A 21,895-nucleotide genomic window follows, 5' to 3' on the forward strand; every position below is an offset into this window, starting at 1 on the left:
CACTTACTGTGTACAAGGCAATTTAATGGAATGCAAATCTGCACTTTAATCTGGGAAGAGAAAATACAAGTACATGAAGAGCAATATCACATGTTAGAATATAATCAATTCAGCGAGGGCAACCAAAATGCAGTAGGATGCCCATATAACTTTTTATACTTTCTGAATCCTTTGGGGTCCTTAGGAGGATTATAAATATAAGTATTTGGGTTTTCCAAGCAGTTAGTTGAATATTTGATCATGAAAGAAGTTCACTGGAACAATTAAGATTTTCAATGAATATTTCTTTTATTTGATTTAATTTTTAGGGTAAGCATCTCAGAGAGACTATAATGATTGCTTTGAGCTGCTATAAGAAGTTTAACTGGTTCTCTGACTTGTTAACATTTTGCAGTAGATGTGCTCAAATAAATTATTTGCCTTTGGTTCTATATTTATAAACTTTTTTCCTATGTTAAACTTACCCAACTAAGATATGCTTACAATCCCATTTCACAATTTGAGGTAAGTTTGATGCCCTCCCTAGTGTTTCTGTCAAGTCCTAGTGTAAAATATCTGGGCATCTTACTGACACCACTGCTTACCACTCTGTCATCTGGGGTGGGTCACCTCACTTTTCTGAGCCTCTATTTAATAATAGTCCTTAAGTGGTTTGAGATAGTCCATGTCATCTAGTACCTAGTGTTGGTTTGGTGGAGACTAGAAATGGTGGTAGTGGCTTCACTGGGGGAATAATAATTTTTAAAAAGACACTGAAAGTTGGCTATTTCTGTTCCTGTAAGTTCTCGGAGTTCCCGCCACTCCACCCTACATGGCACCAAGCTACGCATTATCTTGTTGTCTCTCTCTCTCTCTCTCATACCCCTCCCATTCCTCCTCCTCCTTCCCACCCCTGTCCTTCTGGATTGCCTAAAGAACTCCAGCCTCCTCTGTTTTGAAGAACAATTTCGTTTCTTGAACACTTTTCACAAACTCAATTTTTGGTTTATCTTTACAAAACCAAACCCATTAAGAAGATAATTAACTCACAAAGAAAATAAATCAAATATAGAATTAGGCATTCATAAAATATTGTTGTAGGAGAAAAACAGCAACTTTTACGTTGTGTGGATGAAGATGTCAAGTGGACATTGTCAAGGGTACGCAATATTCACTTGTTGTAGAGAACCCATGATCATATAGAGTATCTGCAAAATAATTTGTAAGCAATTTATTCTTATATATGTTTTCCATTTAAAAATAATTTTAAAGGAAGAATTTATTCCTAAAAAAGCTACCTTATCTGTGAAGTGTATGTTATTATTATTATTATTATTATTATTATTTTACAAAACCTTTTCTAGATTTTTATAAGAAAAAGAATATGTGGAAAGACTTTAACTTCCCCTCTCATATCTCACGATGTTCTTTGGAAAGTACTCTCTGTGCACAAAGCCAGAATTTGAATCCAGTGTTACTCAATCTACATTTCCTTATTTAATCATTTGGGTTTATTTTTGATTGTTTATTCTATACCCCCAGTTTCAATTGCATCTTCCAACTGAATCATGCACAAATATATACTGTGTATCTGACTTGTTCCCTAAGGATCCTGTCAGCTGGCTGTCTGCTGAATATCTTTGCACGGTGTTGCACAGGCATCTCAAAACCAAACCATCCAGAGAAGTCATCATTTACCCCCAGACTCCCCCACCTAGCATTCCTCTTCAATTCTTCCACCTACATTCATTATCTTGGGTAATCACCAATCTTCCAGGTAATTCAGCCTTGAAATCTGTGTAATCTCTAAATTCCCCTTTCTTTTCACTCCACACTCAAAAATCTTTTGTCAAGTCTTGTTGATTCCATCTTCAAAATATTTTTTAAAATTTAATATCTTCTTGCTACTCTAACAGCAACTACCTTTATTCAGGCTTCATGCCTAGATCTCGTAGGCAGCCTTTCCGTCTTCAGTCTCTTCCAGAGCCTCCTACACATGGCTACCTAGGAAAATATTTCCACACAGTCAATGACATGACTGTTCTTTTTGCAATCCTCAGCTGGCTTTCTGTCACGCATGAAATGAAGTTCACACCCAACCTGGTATTCAAAGCTCTTTAAATGTTGACCCCAGCTACACTTTTCTTCAGTCAACTTATTCAACAAATATTCCTTAAGTCCATATATGCCAGGCGCTGTGCTAGACTCTGAGGATACAATGCTGAGCAGGCCCAGTCACTGGCCTCACTGAGCTTCATCTGGGACATGATCTCTTGCCCCCCTGAATTCTGTAGCCCCCAACCACTTATCACTCTCCAGATATGTTTTTTTGCTTCCCTCTCTCTAGGCTTCTCCTCTACGGAGAATGGTTTTGCTTTCCCCATTGTCATGTGTCCAATTCTTCCAAAGGCCAGACCTAAACCTTGCTTTCTTGAAAATGTTTCCCAGTTTCCCCCAACTAGGATTAATTCCTTTATATCGCAGAAGCCCTTTGTATTTCTGTTGTAATTCATCCTGGTGCAGAAGAAAGACCATGTCCCTTGAAGCTAAAACACACTTGGTTCAAGGACTTTTTCTGCTACTGAAGCAAATCAACATAGTTCTTTAAAGCTTGTTTCTCCATCTGTAAAATAGAGACAATAATATCTATTTTAAGTAAAACAGTAATATCTAGCTTAAGTAATACAGATAGAAATAATATAATGGCACAAAAGATGATCTGGCTTTTATGTTACTTGTTCATAGGAATGGCTGACTATTCTATCTCGATAGAAGTGTTAAAGGGAAATAGTCCATAATATGTATAGTCTATCACCATGGCAATATCACTTTGCCTGTTTTTTGAGTTGAATATTAATGTCATGTATTTAATTCGTAATCTGAACTAGCCATTGTGTATAATTTCATTTGATCACCTCCAATCCTATGAAGTATGTATTATCTCCCATGTTTTATATAATTTATTAGAAATCAGCATTTATTTCCACCTCCTCCTATGCTTTTCTCTGAATGAAAGGGACTGGAAACTCAGAAACTACATTTCTGGATACAGCTTATATTCTGCCAATAAGACACACTCAAGATATTTGGAAAAGAGAAGGAAGGTCAAGGGCATTCTTCCAGAAGATGGAGGCAGACATAGCAGCTTTTGGCAGATGTGAGTTTTGGCAGGTCTGGCCAGATTCAATGTAGGCTTAGCAGTACCAGACTTGAAGCTGTTTTTCTCACTAGTTCCAAACAGATAAAATTTGGAGAAGCACTCTACTTGCCCCTTTTGTGTCCCATATCTATCCTAGATCAACTACTGCGGCCAAGGAAATGAAGTTCCCTAAGAACACAGCAGTCCCCATTTGAATCAGGTGGCCACAGAAGACAGAGGTGTCGTTCTCCCCAAATAAGTGGATAACACAGACAAGGCCACTGAGGGATCCTCTTAGCCTGAGTCTCCAAAAAAGCAGTCTTGCATGCAAGTGGTTTATTTAATAAGTATCCTAAGGAGCAGGGGTGAGGAGGGTCTGGAGGAATAAAACAGGGAAGGGAAAAAAAAACACCAAAATTCCATAATACATTCTTAATTTGGTGACCGATATGGGTCTTGGACCGCTGGTGCTCAATCCTGCCAAGACCTTCTGAGGACCCTTATGAAATGAATCTTAAAACAGTCCATCTTGGGGAAGGAAGGGGAGAGCAATCCAGCTCATTTACTGTAGGTGTGTGAGAATCTGATTCTGCTCAAATGGACTGACATTGTATTGGACATACTACACTCCTTCAGGTAAGGTCGGTGCCACGTGGGAAGTTAAGAAAAGAACATAAAATCCTAACAGAAGAACAAAGTAAATATATATAATCAAGCTTATTAAATGTTCCACAAAATAGGGGGTAGATACTGAACTGATAGGAATAAAATATACCTTGGAGCAGAGTTGATGCTGGTCACATTTTACTCAGACCAGGTGTAGCCTGGAGTCAGGATACAACATAGGAATCAAGGAAAAGGCCCTAAGTAAACAGAAGAGCTTGGATGCAGGTTTAAAATTTTAGTTTTTCAAAAAAATAGACTCTGGGACCTGGACCTTCAGTGCTTTCCATTGAAATTATATAGTTGCCTGTCTCCACCACAGCACTCCCAGAAGCAGTCTCCTGAATAAGCCCTCCAACCTATGGTAATTCTCAACCCAATGTCAATGTATGTAAACAGGTGAGCAGCTATGAATAAAGTTTAGTGAATTTAGAAGTCTGGGTCTATGATGATTTGCTTGAAGACTTCTCATTTAAAATCTAACTTAAGGAAGAAAAAGACCATTTATATTTTAATTGAGAGTATTCAGAACTGAGCAATTTTCTGAATTTGCCTCAAAACATTCTTTTCAGTAATTCAGTTACACTGCAAGCATGTTAAGAAAAGCTATTTGGATTTATTGTTTTAGGAACATTTATGCCCTCTAGAGAAAAGAGTCCAGTATTCTGATACTATGTCAGGCATTTCCCTGATAGGTGGGAATAAATTTCTTACCGTGTGACACTGGGGTAGGGCTTACCCAGGTAGTTAAATTCTTTGCGTGGAATAGGAATGGGGAAAAATAAGCTTTAAGTTATGGAATTTGGAACAAAGAGGAAAACCAAGGCAGTATTTGGGACAAAGATGGGTCTATGAACCAAAGTAAAAGACCTAACTATTAACACATACGAGGTTGGACAACTAAGATCGCCAATTCATCCTAGAGAAAGTGCTACATACCTCATTGCTGAATATCACTACAGTCACCTTTGAAGTACTCCTTTTGGGAAGCTATGCACTGACGCCAGTGCCTAGTCCACCCTTCAAAGCAATTTTGGAACTCTTTATTTGGGATAGCCATCAGAGCTGTCATTATACTACCCTTGATGTCCTGAATGTCATCAAAATGTCTTCCTTTCAATATTTCGTTTATCTTTGGTTAAAGAAAGCAGTCACTGGGGCCAGATGAGGTGAGTAGGGAGGGTGTTCCAATATAGTTATTTGTTTCCTGGCTAAAACCTCCCTCACAGGCAGTGCCATGTGAGCTGGTGCATTGTCGTGATGCAAGAGCCATGAATTGCTAGAGAAAAGTTCAGGTTGTCTAACTTTTTGCACAGCCTTTTCAGCACTTCCAAATAGTAAACTTGGTTAACTATTTGTCCAGTTGGTACAAATTCTTAATGAATCACCCCTCTGATATCAAAAAAGTTTAGCAATATCGTTGCAATAAGTTCGAGAACTTAATTGTCAGAATTCGTACTAAGGGAGAAATCTTGCCTATGGGAAAGGAGGGAGTTTCTAAGGGCACCAATCTGATTAGGACAGAAATACCAGAAATGCTTAATCTGTCTTTTTCACATGAATTAAATATTATCGTTCTTTTTTAGTGAAAGTTTAACAGGAGAGCAATCATGGTATTTAATCACTAACATTTGCACAGGGTTAAGAGTTCAGGGATAATGTTCAGCATTTGCCCTGAGATCTTGCATGTTTTTGTGATATGTTTTATACGTACTTCTCATCGTTGACATAAATACAATTTGCTTCCTAACTAATCTGTATGTCTTTCAAAGGGAAGGGCCAAAGTACTAATTTTTCAATAAACAATGCAATGCTCACGAAACTGTCATATGAGGAAGCATCTTCCACAACTTAGAATACTGTAATAATGTTCTAGTTTGGCTTTTAGATTAAAATTCATCCTATTTCTAAAAATTCTAACAGATACTCTGCATTGACATTAATTTGCTTATGTGTTGGAAAGTGTGCCTTGACTTTGGAGCAGATAAATCATGGTATTCTCTTATTTACTATGCATGTAATTTCAGCCTCTGTAAAATAATTTTAAAGGGACAAAGAGAAGAATACTATTTACCCTGGAGGATTATTATGACTATTCAATGAGGTGAGTTATGGTTAACAGTTATTAAATACCTATTATGTGCTAGGATCATTTTGCTAAAGGATACTAAAGATAAGATTGAAGGGAGCATTTTTGTAAAACAGTTCATGTCCCGTAGCACAGGAGTTTAGGACCCTTACACCTTACATGGCCTAAAGAATTTTAGAGCTCAGAGGGAATGAAGAGGTCAGCTTGATCACTATCTTCCTTTCTCAGATGAGTAAACAAGGCCAAGGGAGGGTAAATGCATAGAACAACATCACAGTCAGGTGAGCTTTAGAGTCAGAATTATAATGTAGATCTCCTTGTTCCTGGTCTTCTGTTTGTTCTGTACCCGGAAACACTATGTCCTCTCCTGAGGGAAAGTACATAGATGTGTTGCTGGAAATAAAGGCAGAACTTGCAAACAACATTTACTCCACACTTCCTGCCCCATTCCCAAATGGAAGAGCATTTTATTACTGACCACAACTTATCAATATTTATTTTACGTTTAAAAATAAAAAAAATGTTGTGGAGTTTTAAAATTCATCAATATACAGCCACACTAAGTAACATTTTATCTATTTCTTTTGTCCCTGACCATAGATGCTGTCATGCAGGGTCTCAGCTCCCGCTCCCCGCACAAGAACACAGGATATGGTGAGGCCAAAAAGAAACACCCACGGAGCCATAGATAGGGGAGTCATACCACTATAGTCTCGCTGGCGGCTGGGTTGGAGACACAGGAATCAGGGGCTGCACAACCCACAACCTGCTGTCTGCTTCTCTGCCAACCAACCCACTTGCTAACTGCAATCCACCCTTGCTAGCTCAGCCATGGCAGTTATGTCAGTGGCCAATGGCTAACTGGTTACAGCCAATGGCCAACTAGTTACAGCTGATGGCCACCCAGCCACAGTTGATGGCCATCTGATTACAGCTGATGGCCATCCACTACCCAAGCCAGCACCTTTCCACGTGAGGTCAAGAGCCTGGAAACTGCTTTCTGGGACTCTGTCCCCACAGATGCATGTATCAATATAGATCCAATTTTATGTATTGCTCTTTTCACTTAAAAAACATAAACATCTCCTCTGTGTTACTACAGTCTCTTTAAACAACTAAGTTTATTGATGTTTTCCATTATAAAAGGTGCTAATTGGTCACATCAGAAAAGTCAAAAATTAGAGGGAAATAAAGCACCTATAGTTTCACCACATGTAAAGTCAACCACTGTCTGTATTTTAGAATCTTATTATAATATTTAATGATTGAGAATTTTTCTGTCTCGACAGAAATATATATTTTTATTATAACATATTTAAGTGATTGGGATTTCTGAAGGGAATTAGGGATTGAATGAATTGATAGAATTAGTTTATAGTGGTGATTAGTGTTGCTTAGCAATATTTCTGTTTCTCCTTCAAAGCATATGGCAGAATTATACTTCTCCATCCCCTTGAAGTCAACCATGGCTTTATCTAATATGAATGGAAATGACGGGTGTTAGTTCCAGGTAGAAGCATTTAAAAGCCAGTGAATAATTTGCTATGTCTCCTTCCCTGTGCCATGGTGGCCGGCGAAGTTCCAGATGGTGGAATTTCCCTCAGCCTGAGTCCTTGTGTAAGGATGATGCAGAACAGTGCCCACAGCAGGTCAACAAAAATACATGACATGAGCAAGAAATTATAGTTACTGTTTTAAGCCAGTGAGATTTGGGAGTTGTTTATTTCTGTAGCATAACCCTTGTCTATCCCGCTCGATGTTTTGTTTTAATTTTTGAAGCATTCTAGTCATCTCAGATCGAAATGACCACTGGTTATAGGGTAACCTGACTTTGACATCTGCCACCCCATTAATCACCAGAAGCCATGTGATCGTACCTATGTTTGCATTCCGTACATACACTCTCCAGAAACGAGAGTTCAGCGGAAGAGGATCATCTTCTCACGTAGAAGAGGACCATGTTTTTAATCAAAGTGATAAAAATCTGCACTCTCTCCTAAAATCTAAAAACAAAGCAAATTTGTTTTTTATAGAGATTTGTGCCCTTTTTTGAGAAGTCTGTTTGGAAAAGCCCTATCATAGATTGTTATAATAATTCTTGTCTAAAGAACTCAAAGAATAGACTGCTTAGCACAATCTCTGGCACATAAGAGATGTTCAATATACACTTATTCAGAAAGAGAAAGAGTACAGTGGAAGAGAAAGAAAAGGAGGAAGAACAGATAGAGAGGAGGAGAAGAAGGATAGCAAGAAGGAGATTGAAGAAAGACATGTATATGTTTTTTTCTGTCAGGATAAAAAATTTCTCAAGCATTAAATATTATAAAAATGATTCTAAAATACAGATAGTGGTTGAATACATATATATTCATACATATTCATAAATACAGATGGTGGTTAAATACATATATATAATATATATATTCATACATGTAAAATACAAGTAGTGGTTGAATATACTCATATCTGAGAACATTACAGAAGGCTGAGTAGACTAGCTTCTTCCAGCATTGATTACTTACTAGGCAGGGAGCAGACCAATGGTCATGTGGCACCCTATTAGTCAACAACTATTGAGCATTATTATGTGCCAAGTATTGTCCTGAAAACTGGAGATGTGATGTTAAAAAAAAAAAAGAAAAAAAAAGAAAATCCTTGTCTTTATGGATCTTAGGTAGAAGTGAGGAAGGCAGAGTTCAGATAAATTGATTAAATGGTTAATTAAACATTACAGTAAAACATGCTGTGGAGAACTGTGGGGTATTATCACAGCACACAACAGGGGACCCTACCAAATGCAGAATCAAGAAAGACTTCTTAGGGAGACAGCTTTATCTCAGGATCACCAGCTAGCCGATGCAAGAGAGGCAAACCACATCCTTTGTGGTAGAAGAGCTCCCAGTCCCCATCCTACCTGCCTTGCCTCTGCCAAGTTTCAGTCCTGCACAGGACAGAGCCAGACAGAGGTTTGGTCCTGGAAGAGTGCAGGGAGACAGAAACTGCTACTGTATGTGTGCGTGGTTACGTGTGCTGGTCATGAGTTGGCAAAAAGTTCAGGTCGTCTTTTTCACGCAGCCTTTTCAGCACTTCCAAATAGTAGTAATCTTGGTTAACTGTTTGTCCGGTTGGGACAAATTCATAATGAATAATCCTTCTGATATCAAAAAAGGTTAACAACATCATTGCAATAAGTTTGTGAACTTCATTGTCAGACCTTGTATATTCCCTATGTTCATTGCAGCATTATTCACAGTGGCCAAGACATGGAAACAACTGAAGTGTCCTTCGATAGATGATTGGATAAAGAAGATGTGGCACATGGACTATTACTCTGCCATAAGAAAAGATGAAATATTAGTATTTGTGAAAACATGGATGGATCTTGAGAATATTATGCTAAGCAAAGTAAGTCAGACAGAAAAAGTCACAAACCATTGTAATTTCACTCATACGTGGGGTATAAAACTGAAAGCAACAAACAAACAAATAAAAACTCATAGACACAGACAATAGTATACTGGTTACCAGAGGGAAAAGGGGTGTGGGAGGAGGTAGAAAAGGGTAAATCGGGTCAAATATGTGGTGACAGAATGTGATTTGACTGGTGGTGAACACACAATGCAATATACAGATGATGTATTATAGAATGCACACTTGCAAACTATATAATTTTATTAGCGAATGTTATGAAACAATTTTTAAAATAACATGCAGTTAAGTTTGTTTTTTGTAATATACAGTTCAGTGGGTTTTAAAAATGCATAGTCATGTGTTTACCACCACAGTGCCACTTAGAGCAATTTCATCACCATAAAATTCCCTTGTGTGGCCCCGTTGTCGTGAATTCCTTCCCTCTACCCTAACACATTGTGGTAACATTTTCAATAATAAACATTTTTAAGTAATAAAGCATATTAGGAATCAACTTGTCCAAAAGTTCTATTTTATAATTGTTGGTATTTTAAAAATGTATAAAAATAACACATATACATTTTTGTTTAACAGTAAAGAAAGGTATAATATGAAAAACAATTCTTCCTCAGTTGTTTGCATGTGTCAATATATGAGGACTTGTCTCCTTCTGTGGTTCTTTTTATCTCTGTTGGTGTGTCCTTGTCTGGCCCAGTCTCAGGCCTTTAAATCTGGAAGAGTTGCCCAGTAGCTAATGGTTCCAAGCCCCATTCTCAGAGGTGCTAGTATTGACTCTTTTACTTCACATATAAGAAAGCTGAGAATCGGAGATTAGGTTCACATAGTTATTTATGATTAAAATTGAGGTGGAGCTCACATTCAAGACTCCCAGTCCATTGTTCTTTCCACTTCCTGGTGATTTTGTTCAGCAACAAGTACTCAGATCAATCGCAACCCAAATATGGGTGAGTGTAAAATGGATAACTTGTAAAACACCCACCAGGTGATAAGTAGACTGCTTTGACCTCCCCTGCTGTAGTAGCTGTAGATAAAGCAGCACTGGTGTGTTGGGGGAGGGCCTCCACCCAGAGTTTTATTTTTCTTGTTATGCCTTGGAAGGCTATATAAAACCTTTTCCCACTGGCTGCAGCAGAGTTTTGGTAGGCATTTGTAGAGAAGCTCGCAAAGAGAAGGCAGCAGAGGTTGTTTTGTGGAAGTCCCTGTTTTGTAAAGATTTGAGCAGTAGCAATTAGAAGCACAACATTCTAGAACAATAAAAGAATCATTGATAAAATCTATGCCCTTGAAACTGAACTTTGAGGAACTAAAGAGACCTCCTCCCCACCCCCACTCCAAAGGAGCCAGTGTGGCACTCAGAAGCAAAAGAGGTGGGAAAGAACTCACCGTGCCAGCCTGTGCAAAGACGCGGAGCTGCCACAGGACGGGAACAGGACATCCATGGAACAGGAAACCTGGCTGAAGGCTTCACCAGCAACCAGAAGAGAGGAGCTGCTGCAGCTCTAAAACTATACTATGATTAAGGCTGTGAGTACTTGAAATACTGCACAGATATTTAAACTTATGTTATTCCGTTGTGCCATTTAGTTTTTCTGAACTAATCCTTTTATAGCTTGAATAAAATGAACTCCATCTACTCTTAAAGATAGATGTCTAAACTGGGTAGAACTTACTAATGTGTAGTCACAGCCCTGGTTGGTGCCCAGTGTGGGCGGGCCGGGCCAACACACCCAGCACAGAATGGTGCCCAAACAGGTTTCAAGTCTATGAAGATGTGCCACTCTTTGCATTTTTGAAACAAAACCCCAAGCAGCAAAATTTAGGAATCCTTTCAAGCGTAGGAATATATGCATTTTTCTGGATTACAAACTGGTTAGTTATGTTTTGACATTAACTGTACACCCCACAGGCATTTTAAATATTCTAAACGTTATTTGAACAAAGGTTAAGATAAATTATTTCCCTTCCAATGTTTTCAGATATCCCAGGTCTTCTTAAGATTAATTATTTCCCTTTCATGTTTTTAAAACCCCAGGGCTCTTTCAGGATGGTATTAACACTGGGATAAATTCCAGGAATGCTTAGTGGATGCAACTTCTTTCAACCTGAGTTTACTTTAAGAAATCTCCCTTATTAAGAAAATAATTAGCTTGTTTGTTTATTCATTCATTTATTCATTCATTCATTGATTCATTTAATTGGAGTTATAACTTCATACCATAAAAGGCACAGATCTTCAGTGTTCAGTTTGATGAGTTTTGACTTTAGTTACTACCATGAAACCACCACCCCAAACAAAATATAGAACATTTTTATCATGCCAGAAAGTTACCTCCTGCTGTCTTCCATGTAATTTTACTCCACTTCCAAATGCAATCACTTTCTGACTTCTATCATGAATTTATTTTGCCTGTTCTTGCACTTCACATTCATTAAATCAAGTAATTAAGTTTGTGTGTGTGCTCGCACACATGCATCTTTCACTCAACGTATCTGAGATTCATCTAATTGCTGTACTTATCAGTAGTTCTTCCTTTGTATTGCTGAGTGGTATTCCATCGTATGGATACACCACAATCTCTTTAATCATTTTCTTGTTGATGGGCACTGAGGTTTCCAGTTTTAGGCTGTTAGGAATAAGGTTGCTATGGATATTCCTATATTAGTCTTTAATTTTCCCCTTCTTAAAAAACTTCTTATTTTGAAATAATTTCGAGCTTACAGAAAGTTACAAAAATTAAAATAGCACAAAACACTCATGTACCCTTTATCCAGATTTATCTATTGTAAATATTTAAGCTTTGCTTTGTGATTTGTGTGTTATCTCTTTTTGTATATATGTGTGTGTGTTTTCCTGTGAACCATTTGAAGGCTCTTTACTCCAAAATTACGGCCCTTCACTCTAAAAGTTCAGTCTATATTTCTTAGAATATGGATATTCTCTAATGTAATTACAGGATAATCATCGATTTCAGTGAATTTTTTTTTCCTAATTTTTATTGGTGAGTATTGGGGAGCAGTGTGTTTTTCCAGGACCCATCAGCTCCCAGTCAGGTCATTGTTTTCTTTTTTTTTTTTTTTCCCCCAATCTAATTGTGGAGGACGCAGCTCACTGGCCCATGTGGGAATCGAACAGGCGACTTTGGTGTTATGAGCACTGTGCTCTAACCAACTGAGCCAACCAGCAGCCCCAATTTCAGTGAATTTAACATCATTATAACTGTCTACCAATCGTATCCCAATTTTTTCAGTTATTGACCCAACTATTGACCCAATAATGTCCTTAACAAAGCCCCTACTCCCCACCCCCCCAATATAAAATCCAGTTTAGGGTTAGCTATTGCTTTTAATTGTCACCTCTCTTTAGCCTCCTTTAATCTGGAATATTTCTAAAGCCTTACTTTATCTTTACAGCACTGATATTTTTGACAAATACAGTATCCCCTTTCTTTTTAAAAAAAGTTCCTCTGTTTAGGGTAGTCTGATGTTTCCTCATGATTAGATTCACATTGTGCCTTCCAGACCAGAATGCTGCATAAGAGTTGTTGTATCTTTCTCTGAGTAGCTCATTTAGAGGCACGAGATGTCCACTGTCCCACACTAGTGATGTTAATTTAGATCATGTAGTCAAGATGTTGTCTATTTTATTCACTGGAAAATTACTATTTTTTTCTCTGTTGTAACTAATAGGTGGTCTATGGGGAGATAACGTAGGATTATGAAAATATCCTGTTTCTTATCAAAATTTCCTCCTAGATTTAGCATCTATTGGTGATTCTTGCATGATTCAATCTTTACTACGATTGTTGCAAAATGATAATTTTCCACTTGCATATTCCTCCACATTTATCAGCATTCAACTGTAATTAAGAACAGAACCCTGTCCTCTGCACTATTATTTATTTATTTATTATAGGTATGAACTCATTAATTTCTATTTCTTCAATGGCTTATAATTCATTACTGTACTCATTTTGGTGCACAAATTATTCCACTTTTTTGGTCAGAGTATCTTCTAGATGGCCCTTGTGTTCTTGTGACACATCCCCATTGTTTTAAAAATCATTTTCTTATTTTCTGGCATAACTGTATGTTCTGGGCTCATCTTATCCTTACCCTGCTCCATCTATGGAATTAGCGGTTTTTTTGTTTGTTTATTTTTCTTTTTTTTTCTTCTTTTTTTTTTTTTTTTTGAGGATTCCTGGTTTGTCTTAGTGAAGGACGGTGCTAATGGTCAAGATCAAGGGACTAGGTGTAATTGTGTGATCATTGCTACCAAAGTACCTTTGCTTCTTGGCCCTTTCAGTGGATAGAATTAAGAAACACATCAATGTAATACACATATATAAAAATCTACATGTATGTAGGGGTCCAGGACGAGTCACCCCAAGATGTGCCTCTGTGGCATGCAGGTTGAGTTACAGGCAACCAGGACTATGCGGGCTCAAGAGAAACTCCTGCCCCGCCCTCACCCCTTAACAATTTAGAAGAATTTAAATTAGGGGCCTTGCCCATAATAAGAGATAATCAGAGATAAACATTTTGACCTACCTATATGGGAAGGAAAACTACTAATTATTCACCTTCCTCCCCTCTGAAGCCCCAAGGTGACTCACCATGTCCTTAGCTCAGAAGATCATACATACCTCATTTTTCTTTCTGTCTTAGACCTTCTCATGTATGTGGGGTCTCTGACTCGCTCATGTATGTGCGGCTCCCATGCATTCATATGTAATTAAATTTGGTTGTTTTCTCTTGTTAATCTGTCTCATGTAGATTTCATTATTAGACCAGCCAAAAGAACCTGGAAGGGTAGAGGTAAGATGCCACCAATTTCAGTATCTGTTTTCTCCTTTAGTGTTTCTTTTTAAAAGATAAGCAAATATATGTATGTATCCTTATTGTCCCTTCTTTGTACACAAAAGGTAGCATTGTACGTAAGCTCTTGGGCTTTTTTTTTTTTTAACTTAATGGTTCTTCCTGAAATTACTTCATTTTTGTTCATGGAGATCTTCTCTATTATTTTTTATAGCTGCATAGAAATCATTGTGTGCCTGTACCAAAGATTTTTCAGTGTCCTATGTTTGAATTTTTGGTTAGTTTCCATTATTTTGCAATTTCAAATAAAACTGCAAGAAAAATCTTAAATTACTACTCTGAATGGGTCTGTCTGTCTTTCTGTACCTGTATTATAGAGGAAGGAAGTGGAAAAGTATAGAAACAAAACATAGAATAAGAAAGGTTATACTGATTCTGGCACTAATTGGTCACAGAGCATTTCACATCACCAAATCACTTCACCTCTTCCTAACTCAGTTTTTTCATCTGTAAGTAAGGTCAGGGGTCTAGATATAAAGGGCCATTGCAGCTTTAAAATCTTCTGCTTCTGCTTGTCTTTTTATAACTTCCCGCCTCCAAGTTATCATTGTGATTTAAGCAATCATCTTCTTGTACCTGTTTCACAAAATAGAAACAAAATAAATGTAAGAATAGATACCAAGATATAAATAAAGTAAGTAAACTAAGTCAGTTGAATAAAGTACGATACATAAATGTTGGTGGTATTTTTCTTTCTAATCATTGCTAATTTTTAGGCTTTAAAAATTGTTCCACACACTCAAAGATCATGAGCACACAATCAAGGGTTACCAGACATTTAAGGAGAAGCTCTTGTGTGGAAGATAAAGGCATGATAGAAACAACAACTTGGATGAAAAAGACTATATAGGGAGAAGATAACTTAAAAATAAAAAACTATCATTCATAGTGTCAGAGAGATTAAAAGAAACATTGCAATCATTGTATAAGGATAAAATTTTGTAAGAGGAACATTCAGAGAACAGAGAACATTCCCTCATACTAATTCCACTCATATTACTCTGCTCCTTTTTGTAACTCCTAAGGCATTTATGCGTATGGTCATTTTTACACAAAATCATAAGTCATCTTATAATTTTACCTGTTTTTCGTTTCAGTGTTTTGTCCCTAAAAATTAATCACTGATGGATCTTTGATACATTTGATAACAGAAAACTGAAGCAATATAATAGGAATTAATTTAGATCCATATTTTTATTAGAAGCCAATTTACATTTTTCTTATCTCAAAATTTATCACTACAATGTCTAGCTATGTTGGTGAACCTACACACTCACTGCAGTTTTAAAAATATATATAAATGAAAATAATAAAGACTCCATTGGCCTTTTTATATCTCTTTTATTTCAAAACTTTCTGGCATTATTACGGTTTTTCTGACACACCAAACTTTAGCAGCCTTTTAAGATTCTAATCTGGTGTATAGCACACAGTGTCAAGAATCCAAGAATCAGACAATGGCCAATTGTCATACAAGGGGACTGAGGAGCAGGATCCCAAGCTGGACAAGTTATTGGGCACAGTTCTATTTCTGAGAAGATGGCCTGCCTGACGAGGCTCAGCAAAGTGTTCAATCCCAGCTGGGGTCAGGGCAGCATTTTAGTTCTAAAGAGGGGGATGGTGATTTGGGGCTAGCTAATGAGTCAGAACAAGCTTGACTGATGCCCAGGAGCTATATCTGGTTGACTGCAGCCCATGTACAGGTGGGTGACTGAGCATTAAGCCTGCTGGTCAGGGGATCAGACTGTACCTACTGTTTCAATCAGAATTTGCTTAGAAATGATTGGAGCTGAGCATGCAGTCATGGGGCACAGTAGACAAGACAGAGAACTGAAATGAACATAAATGTAAAAGTACGTGTAGAAATATAGTCAGAAACTTGCCTCCTTGTAACTCTCTAGCCTGTAGTAGTGTATATGTTGTTAATTTTATGAGGTTGCATATTATTTTACTTTTGAATTTTTTGTAGGTAGGTTCCCAATACATGTGTAGCATGACAATTTCTTGAGATATCAGTTTATGTTTTCACCACATAGTTTTCCCTTTCCTTTCTCCCATTCAGAGAGCAAGCTCTATGTTTCATTGCCTCAGGTGGATGTGGTAGGAAGGCCTCGTGACTTTTGATAGTCAAAGCTTAAACTGAGACTGAGGTGTGAGGAGAATAAAAAGATCCTGCCAGCAACTGGAAAAGAGAGGGGATTTTTTAGTTACATAGTATACCAGTTCAGCTAGTATCAGAACATCCCAACCTCACCCAAGATCTCCTAACATGGGAGGAACTGTGTTGTCTGAGACAATAACACTTTCGTGACAGCTAATGCAGACAGATGACTGATAAATAGAAGGACCTCTACAATGCCTTATTGATCAATTAGACCCCAGAACTGTGATGCACCACAAAAGGAGGAAAACCCAAGAAGACTAAGCTTATCTATTTGTTTTATATTTAAATTTTATTTAAAATAATACAATAGGTACAAAAGTAGTTCTGGGAAAACTGGATATCCACATGCAAAAAAATGAAATGAGATTACTACTTATTCCATACACAAACATTAACTCAAAATGGATCAAAGATCTAAATGTAAGAGCTAAAACTATAAAACACTTAGAATAATATGGGGGAAATCTTTATGACCTTGGTTTTTGCAATGGATCCTTAGATAACCCATCAAAAGCACAGCAAAAAAAAAAAAAAAAAAAAAAAAAAAAAAGGTAGCTAAATTGTATTTGATCAAAATTAAAAACTTGTGTGTATTAAGGGACATGTCAAGAAAGTGAAAAGAGAATCTTCAGAATGGGAGAAACTATTTACAAATCATATATCTGATAAGGGTCCGGTATCCAGAATATATAAAGAAGTCTTAAAACTCACAACAAAAAGACAACCCAATTTTTAAAAGGGCAAAGGACTTGGACATTTCTCCAAAGAAGATACAGAAATGGCTAACAAACACATGAAAAGATACTCAACATTGTTAGTCATTAGGAAAATGCAAATCGTTACCACAATGATACACTAATTCATACTCGCTAGGATGGCTATAATAAAAACAAACAAAATCAGCTGTTGGTGAGAATGTGGAGAATTGGAACCTTCATTCATTCCTGTGGGAAAATAAAATGGTTCCACTGCTGTGAAGAACAGTTTGGTAGCTCCTCAAAATATTTAAACGTAGAATTGCCACATGTTCCAGTAATTCTATTCCTAGGTATATACCTAAAAAAATTGAAAACAGGTACTCAAGCAAATACTCATACATGCATATTCATTGCAGCACTATTCACAATAGCCAAGAAGAGGTGGAAACCTAAATGTCCATTAGCTGATGAGTGGATACATAAAATGTGTCTATCTATACAATGTAATATTTTTCAACCATATGACTAAAAAAGAATGAAGTATTGATAAATGCTACAATGTAGATGAACCTTGAAAACATGATACTGTGTGAAAGAAGCCAGACACAAAATGTCACATATTGTATGATTAGATTTATATGAAAAAATCTGGACTAGATTAATTCATAGAGACAGAAAGCAGATCAGTGGTTGTCAGGGGCTGGGGGGAGGTGGACGGTGGGGAGTAACTGCTTCATGGGTATGGGGTTTTCTTTTGAGGTGATGAAAATGTTTTAGATCTAGGGAGAGGTGGTAGGTGCACAACATTGTCAATGTACTAAATGCCACGGAATTGTTGACATTAAAATAGATATATGAATTTCCCCTCATTAAAAAAAAAGTTCTTAAATGTAATAGATGATATATTCACATAGTTCAAAATTTAAAAAGGTACACATTTTTTTGGTGCAAAGTTTTCTTCCTGCCTCTCACCCCCCACCCACTTAAATTCCCCTGCCTGCAATCAGTCAATATTATCAACTTATTAAGTACCCTTCCAAAGATATTATATTCATCTATAAGCAAATAAGTATACATTACTCCCCACTCTACTCTTTTATGAATGGTAACATACTTTACATACTAATCCATTCCTGGCTTTTTCCTACTTAACATGATATTTGGAGATCATTCCATATTAGTATGTAAAGAATTGCTTCATTCTTTTAATATAATAGATATATAATATTCCATTACATTTAGTTAACCACTGATTGGAATTAAAGAATGCCTCCAATTCTTTACTTTTACAAAGAAAGATGCATGACATCTATGACATTTCACTTATGTGTGAAGAGTACATTTACAAAATCAATCCCCTGAAGTGAATTATCGGGTCAGAGGGTATGTGCATTTGTAAGTATTTTTAAGCTATTGACCAATTGTTTTGCAGTTCGTACAAATTTACCTGCTTCTCAGAAATATTAATAAATGATTACATATTTATTATCAAAGTTTGGGATCTTTGTCAATTTGGTAAGTGAAAATTGTATTTTAGTGTCATTTTGCTATGTATCACTTATTATGTGTGATGGAAAGCATCTTTTATTATGTTTAAGAGTCATTTTAATTTTTTATTCTGTGAACTGTACTTCATATTTTTTACCCATTTTTCTATTCAGTTTGTGGCCTTTTTCTTACTGATTTGAAGGTACTCTTAGGAAAATGAACCATTTGCCTGTGAAATGAAGTACATTTTTTCCCCTGTAGTTTTCATTCTGCTCTATTTGTAGTGTTTTTTTTTGCCACGAAGAAATTGTTTTTAATTAGCCGAACGTCAATATTTTTCTTCTATGGCTTCTGGATTTTAATACTTGTAAAGGTTTTCTCTCTGCTAAGATAATTATTTCATAAAAAATTCTTTTATGTTTTCTTCTAATAGTTCTATGGTTTCTTTAAATTTCATTTTTATTTTTATTTAGTTTTTGAGCAATTTAGAAATGATTCTTTTTACTCTGTTTGGAGTATGGATACTATTCTTTTCTTTCTTTCTTTTTTTTTTTTTTCAGGTGACGCAGGATTACAGAAAAATAAGACTTGGCTTCTTTCCTTGTGATGGCTACAGCCATTTGAATAGATAAGCATTAAAGAAGCTATGACAGAAATCTGAACAGGGTGCATTGGTGATACCAAGGAGAAGGAAAAGTAGCGCAGTAAAGGCTTCACAAAGGAATATATTTCTTTTTTTTTTTTTTTTTTAAATTTATTGGGGTGACAATTGTTAGTAAAATTACATAGATTTCAGGTGTACAATTCTGTATTACATCATCTATAAATCCCATTGTGAAGGAATATATTTCTAATACTGATAACCTGAAGCATTCCTATACCTTCTGGAAACTCCTTCCATCTTGACCTCTATTATCCTCATGCCTCCTGGTTCCCATATTACCTTTGTAATCATTCTCACTGTCCTGGCTTCTTTTCCTCTTTTCCTTCCTCCATCCCTCACATGTAGGTGTTTCATAGAACTATATTCTACTTCAATTGCCTAGTCTTCTTTTAAATTCTCATTCAGTTCCCAAGATTCATCTATTTTGTATACAGAAGACCTCTACATTGCATATATTTTTGTAAATGTGCATTTGAAACTCTTATTATATTTGGAATTTTATTTATTTGGTTATTTGATTAATATTGATAACTGTTCTCCTAATAGACTGTTGTGAAGACTGTTCTGTTTTTTTCACCACTGGCCCCAGTTCGTGGCACATAGTCACTGATAAATATTTTCATATGAATAAATGTTTAGTACTAATTCTTTTTCCTAAGAACTAGATCTTAGTTCTTTCTAAGAAAGAATTTTCTGACTACCTGCTGGGCCTTTCCAGTGGCCACTTCTCTTAGAACCGCAAAATTAATTTGTTTAGTTTAACAAATATTTACTGAGTGCCTGCTATGTGCCAGCATGGTACAGGGCTTGAGACTGTACTGTCGTGCGGGGCAGCCTGCAGGGTACCTGCTCCAGCTCCCTGCACAAGAACACAGGTGTCGTGTGGGGTGGCCTGCGGGGTCTTTGCTCCCGCTCCTCACATAAGAACGCAGGATATAGTTAGGCCAAAAAGGAACACCCACGGAGCATAGGTAGGGAAGTCATACCACTATGGTTTCATTGGAGGCTGGGTTCACACGACGTGCGACCTGCTGTCCGCTTTGCTGCCAACTGACCGACTCTCCTTGACCCTCTTCCACTCTCCTCAACTCTCCTCCATAGCCGCAGCAGTTATATTAGTGGCCAGTGGCTCAATGGTTACAGCTGACGGTCAACCAGCCACAGCTGACGGCCATCCACTACCTGAGCCAGCACCCCTCCACATGAGGCCAAGAGCCTGGAAACTGCTCTCTGGGGCTCTGTCCCCACAGTACCTAATGTAAAGAAGCACAGCTGTGCGTACATATATTTTTATTAGGTTGGCACAAAAGTAATTGCGGTTTAAAAGGTCAAAAATAGTTGCAAAACCCGCAACTACTTTTGCACCAACCTAATAATTAGTATGACCAGCTCATCAGTTTGGGGTAAAAGTCACATATCATTTCATATAATTTATTTTTCTAATTAATTGTTCACTGTAGGCCTTGATTAGGAAATCCAGTATCTTATCTGGAGGCTCTCTCACTGAACTCACCAAAAACCATGGGAGCTAACTGTGGGGACAGAGCCCTAGACAGCAGTTTCCAGGCTCTCAGCCTCACATAGAAAGGTGCTGGCTCAGGTAGTAAATGGCCATCAACTGTGATTGGATGGCCATCAGCTGTGGCTAGTTGGCCGTTGTCAGCTGTAACCAGTGAGCAATTTGCCACTAATATAACGGCCGTGGCTACGCTAGCAGAAAATGGGGGCTAGCAAGAAGATGGTGGCTGAGCTAGCAAGAGCGGATTGCCGTTAGCAAGTGAAGTTTGTTGGCAGAGAAGCGGACGGCAGGTTGTGGATCGTGTGGCTCCTGCTCCCTGTGTCTCCAACCCAGCCACCAGCGAGAAATAGTGGTGTGACTCCCCTACCTATGGCTCCGTGGGTGTTCCTTTTTTGCCTCACCATGTCCTGAGTTCTTATGTGGGTAGCAGGGTCAGAGACTCCGCATGTGCCCTGCATGTCACTAACTCAGCCCAGAGAAGTTATTAGACTTAATTGCAGGTAAGAGACAGAACTGAGGCTTCCAGCCATTTGTTGACTGGATTTTTGGTTACTAAAAATCTTTGGCTGCTAGCTAGTGCTGCCATTGCAAGCTGGCTGTCCTCAACCCCAAACATCCCTGTTCCCCTGCCATGATGTCCCGCCTGAACAGGTTATAGAGTGGCTGCAGCATGGACTCCCAAGGTTTCTCTATGCTTGGACATTGCTCCCCAAAAATATGGGTGGTTCTGGGTGACTGGATTGGGATGGCCTTCATGGCTTAGCCGTGTACTATGCTGGAACCAGCTCTCTTTGTGGCCATGAGATTCCATTGTTCAACTACCGTAGTTCATCACCCCGACCCCCTATTCCTCCTGAAGTGTTTCTGTTTAGGACCCTGTGCTAGTAAAACAGGACTATTTCAGTTTATCAGAAAGTTTCTCAGACTGTTGAACCTCAAAAAGAAAGAAGTTGAGATTTCGATCTTTTTCCTCCCAGGAGGCTTTCCTGGGCAAACTTTCCCAGTACTGGTTTGGGCTAAGTAGGGTTATTTGGAGAAACAGTCTTGTCAGAATGTTCTATTACACACTTTCCTGGGTGCAATGGGTACCTAACTCTCCTTCCATTTGTATCAGTAGGAGGAGCTTCTCAAATGACTCTTTTCTAAGCAAAGACGATCTGTTCTGGTTAACTTACCTTGTCACCC

The 21,895-nt window shown here is 37.6% G+C and overlaps 1 long non-coding RNA gene across 3 annotated transcripts; it reads right to left on the reverse strand.

Moving 5' to 3' along the window:
- Positions 1–269: 269 nt before the first annotated feature.
- On the reverse strand, positions 270–10,825 carry LOC141572133 (uncharacterized). Of its 3 annotated transcripts, none has more exons than XR_012497308.1 (4): positions 10,686–10,824; positions 10,282–10,501; positions 8,785–9,201; positions 270–2,602 (listed from the first exon to the last, which is right to left on the reverse strand). It is a non-coding gene; the product is annotated as an uncharacterized LOC141572133 (long non-coding RNA). The 3 variants fall into 3 exon arrangements; XR_012497306.1 differs by having other exon boundaries at positions 4,721–9,201; XR_012497307.1 differs by lacking the exon at positions 10,282–10,501 and having other exon boundaries at positions 4,721–9,201; positions 10,686–10,825.
- Positions 10,826–21,895: the final 11,070 nt, after the last annotated feature.

Source organism: Rhinolophus sinicus, linkage group LG06 (assembly GCF_036562045.2).
Source record: "Rhinolophus sinicus isolate RSC01 linkage group LG06, ASM3656204v1, whole genome shotgun sequence".
NCBI classification, from domain to species: Eukaryota; Metazoa; Chordata; class Mammalia; order Chiroptera; family Rhinolophidae; genus Rhinolophus; species Rhinolophus sinicus.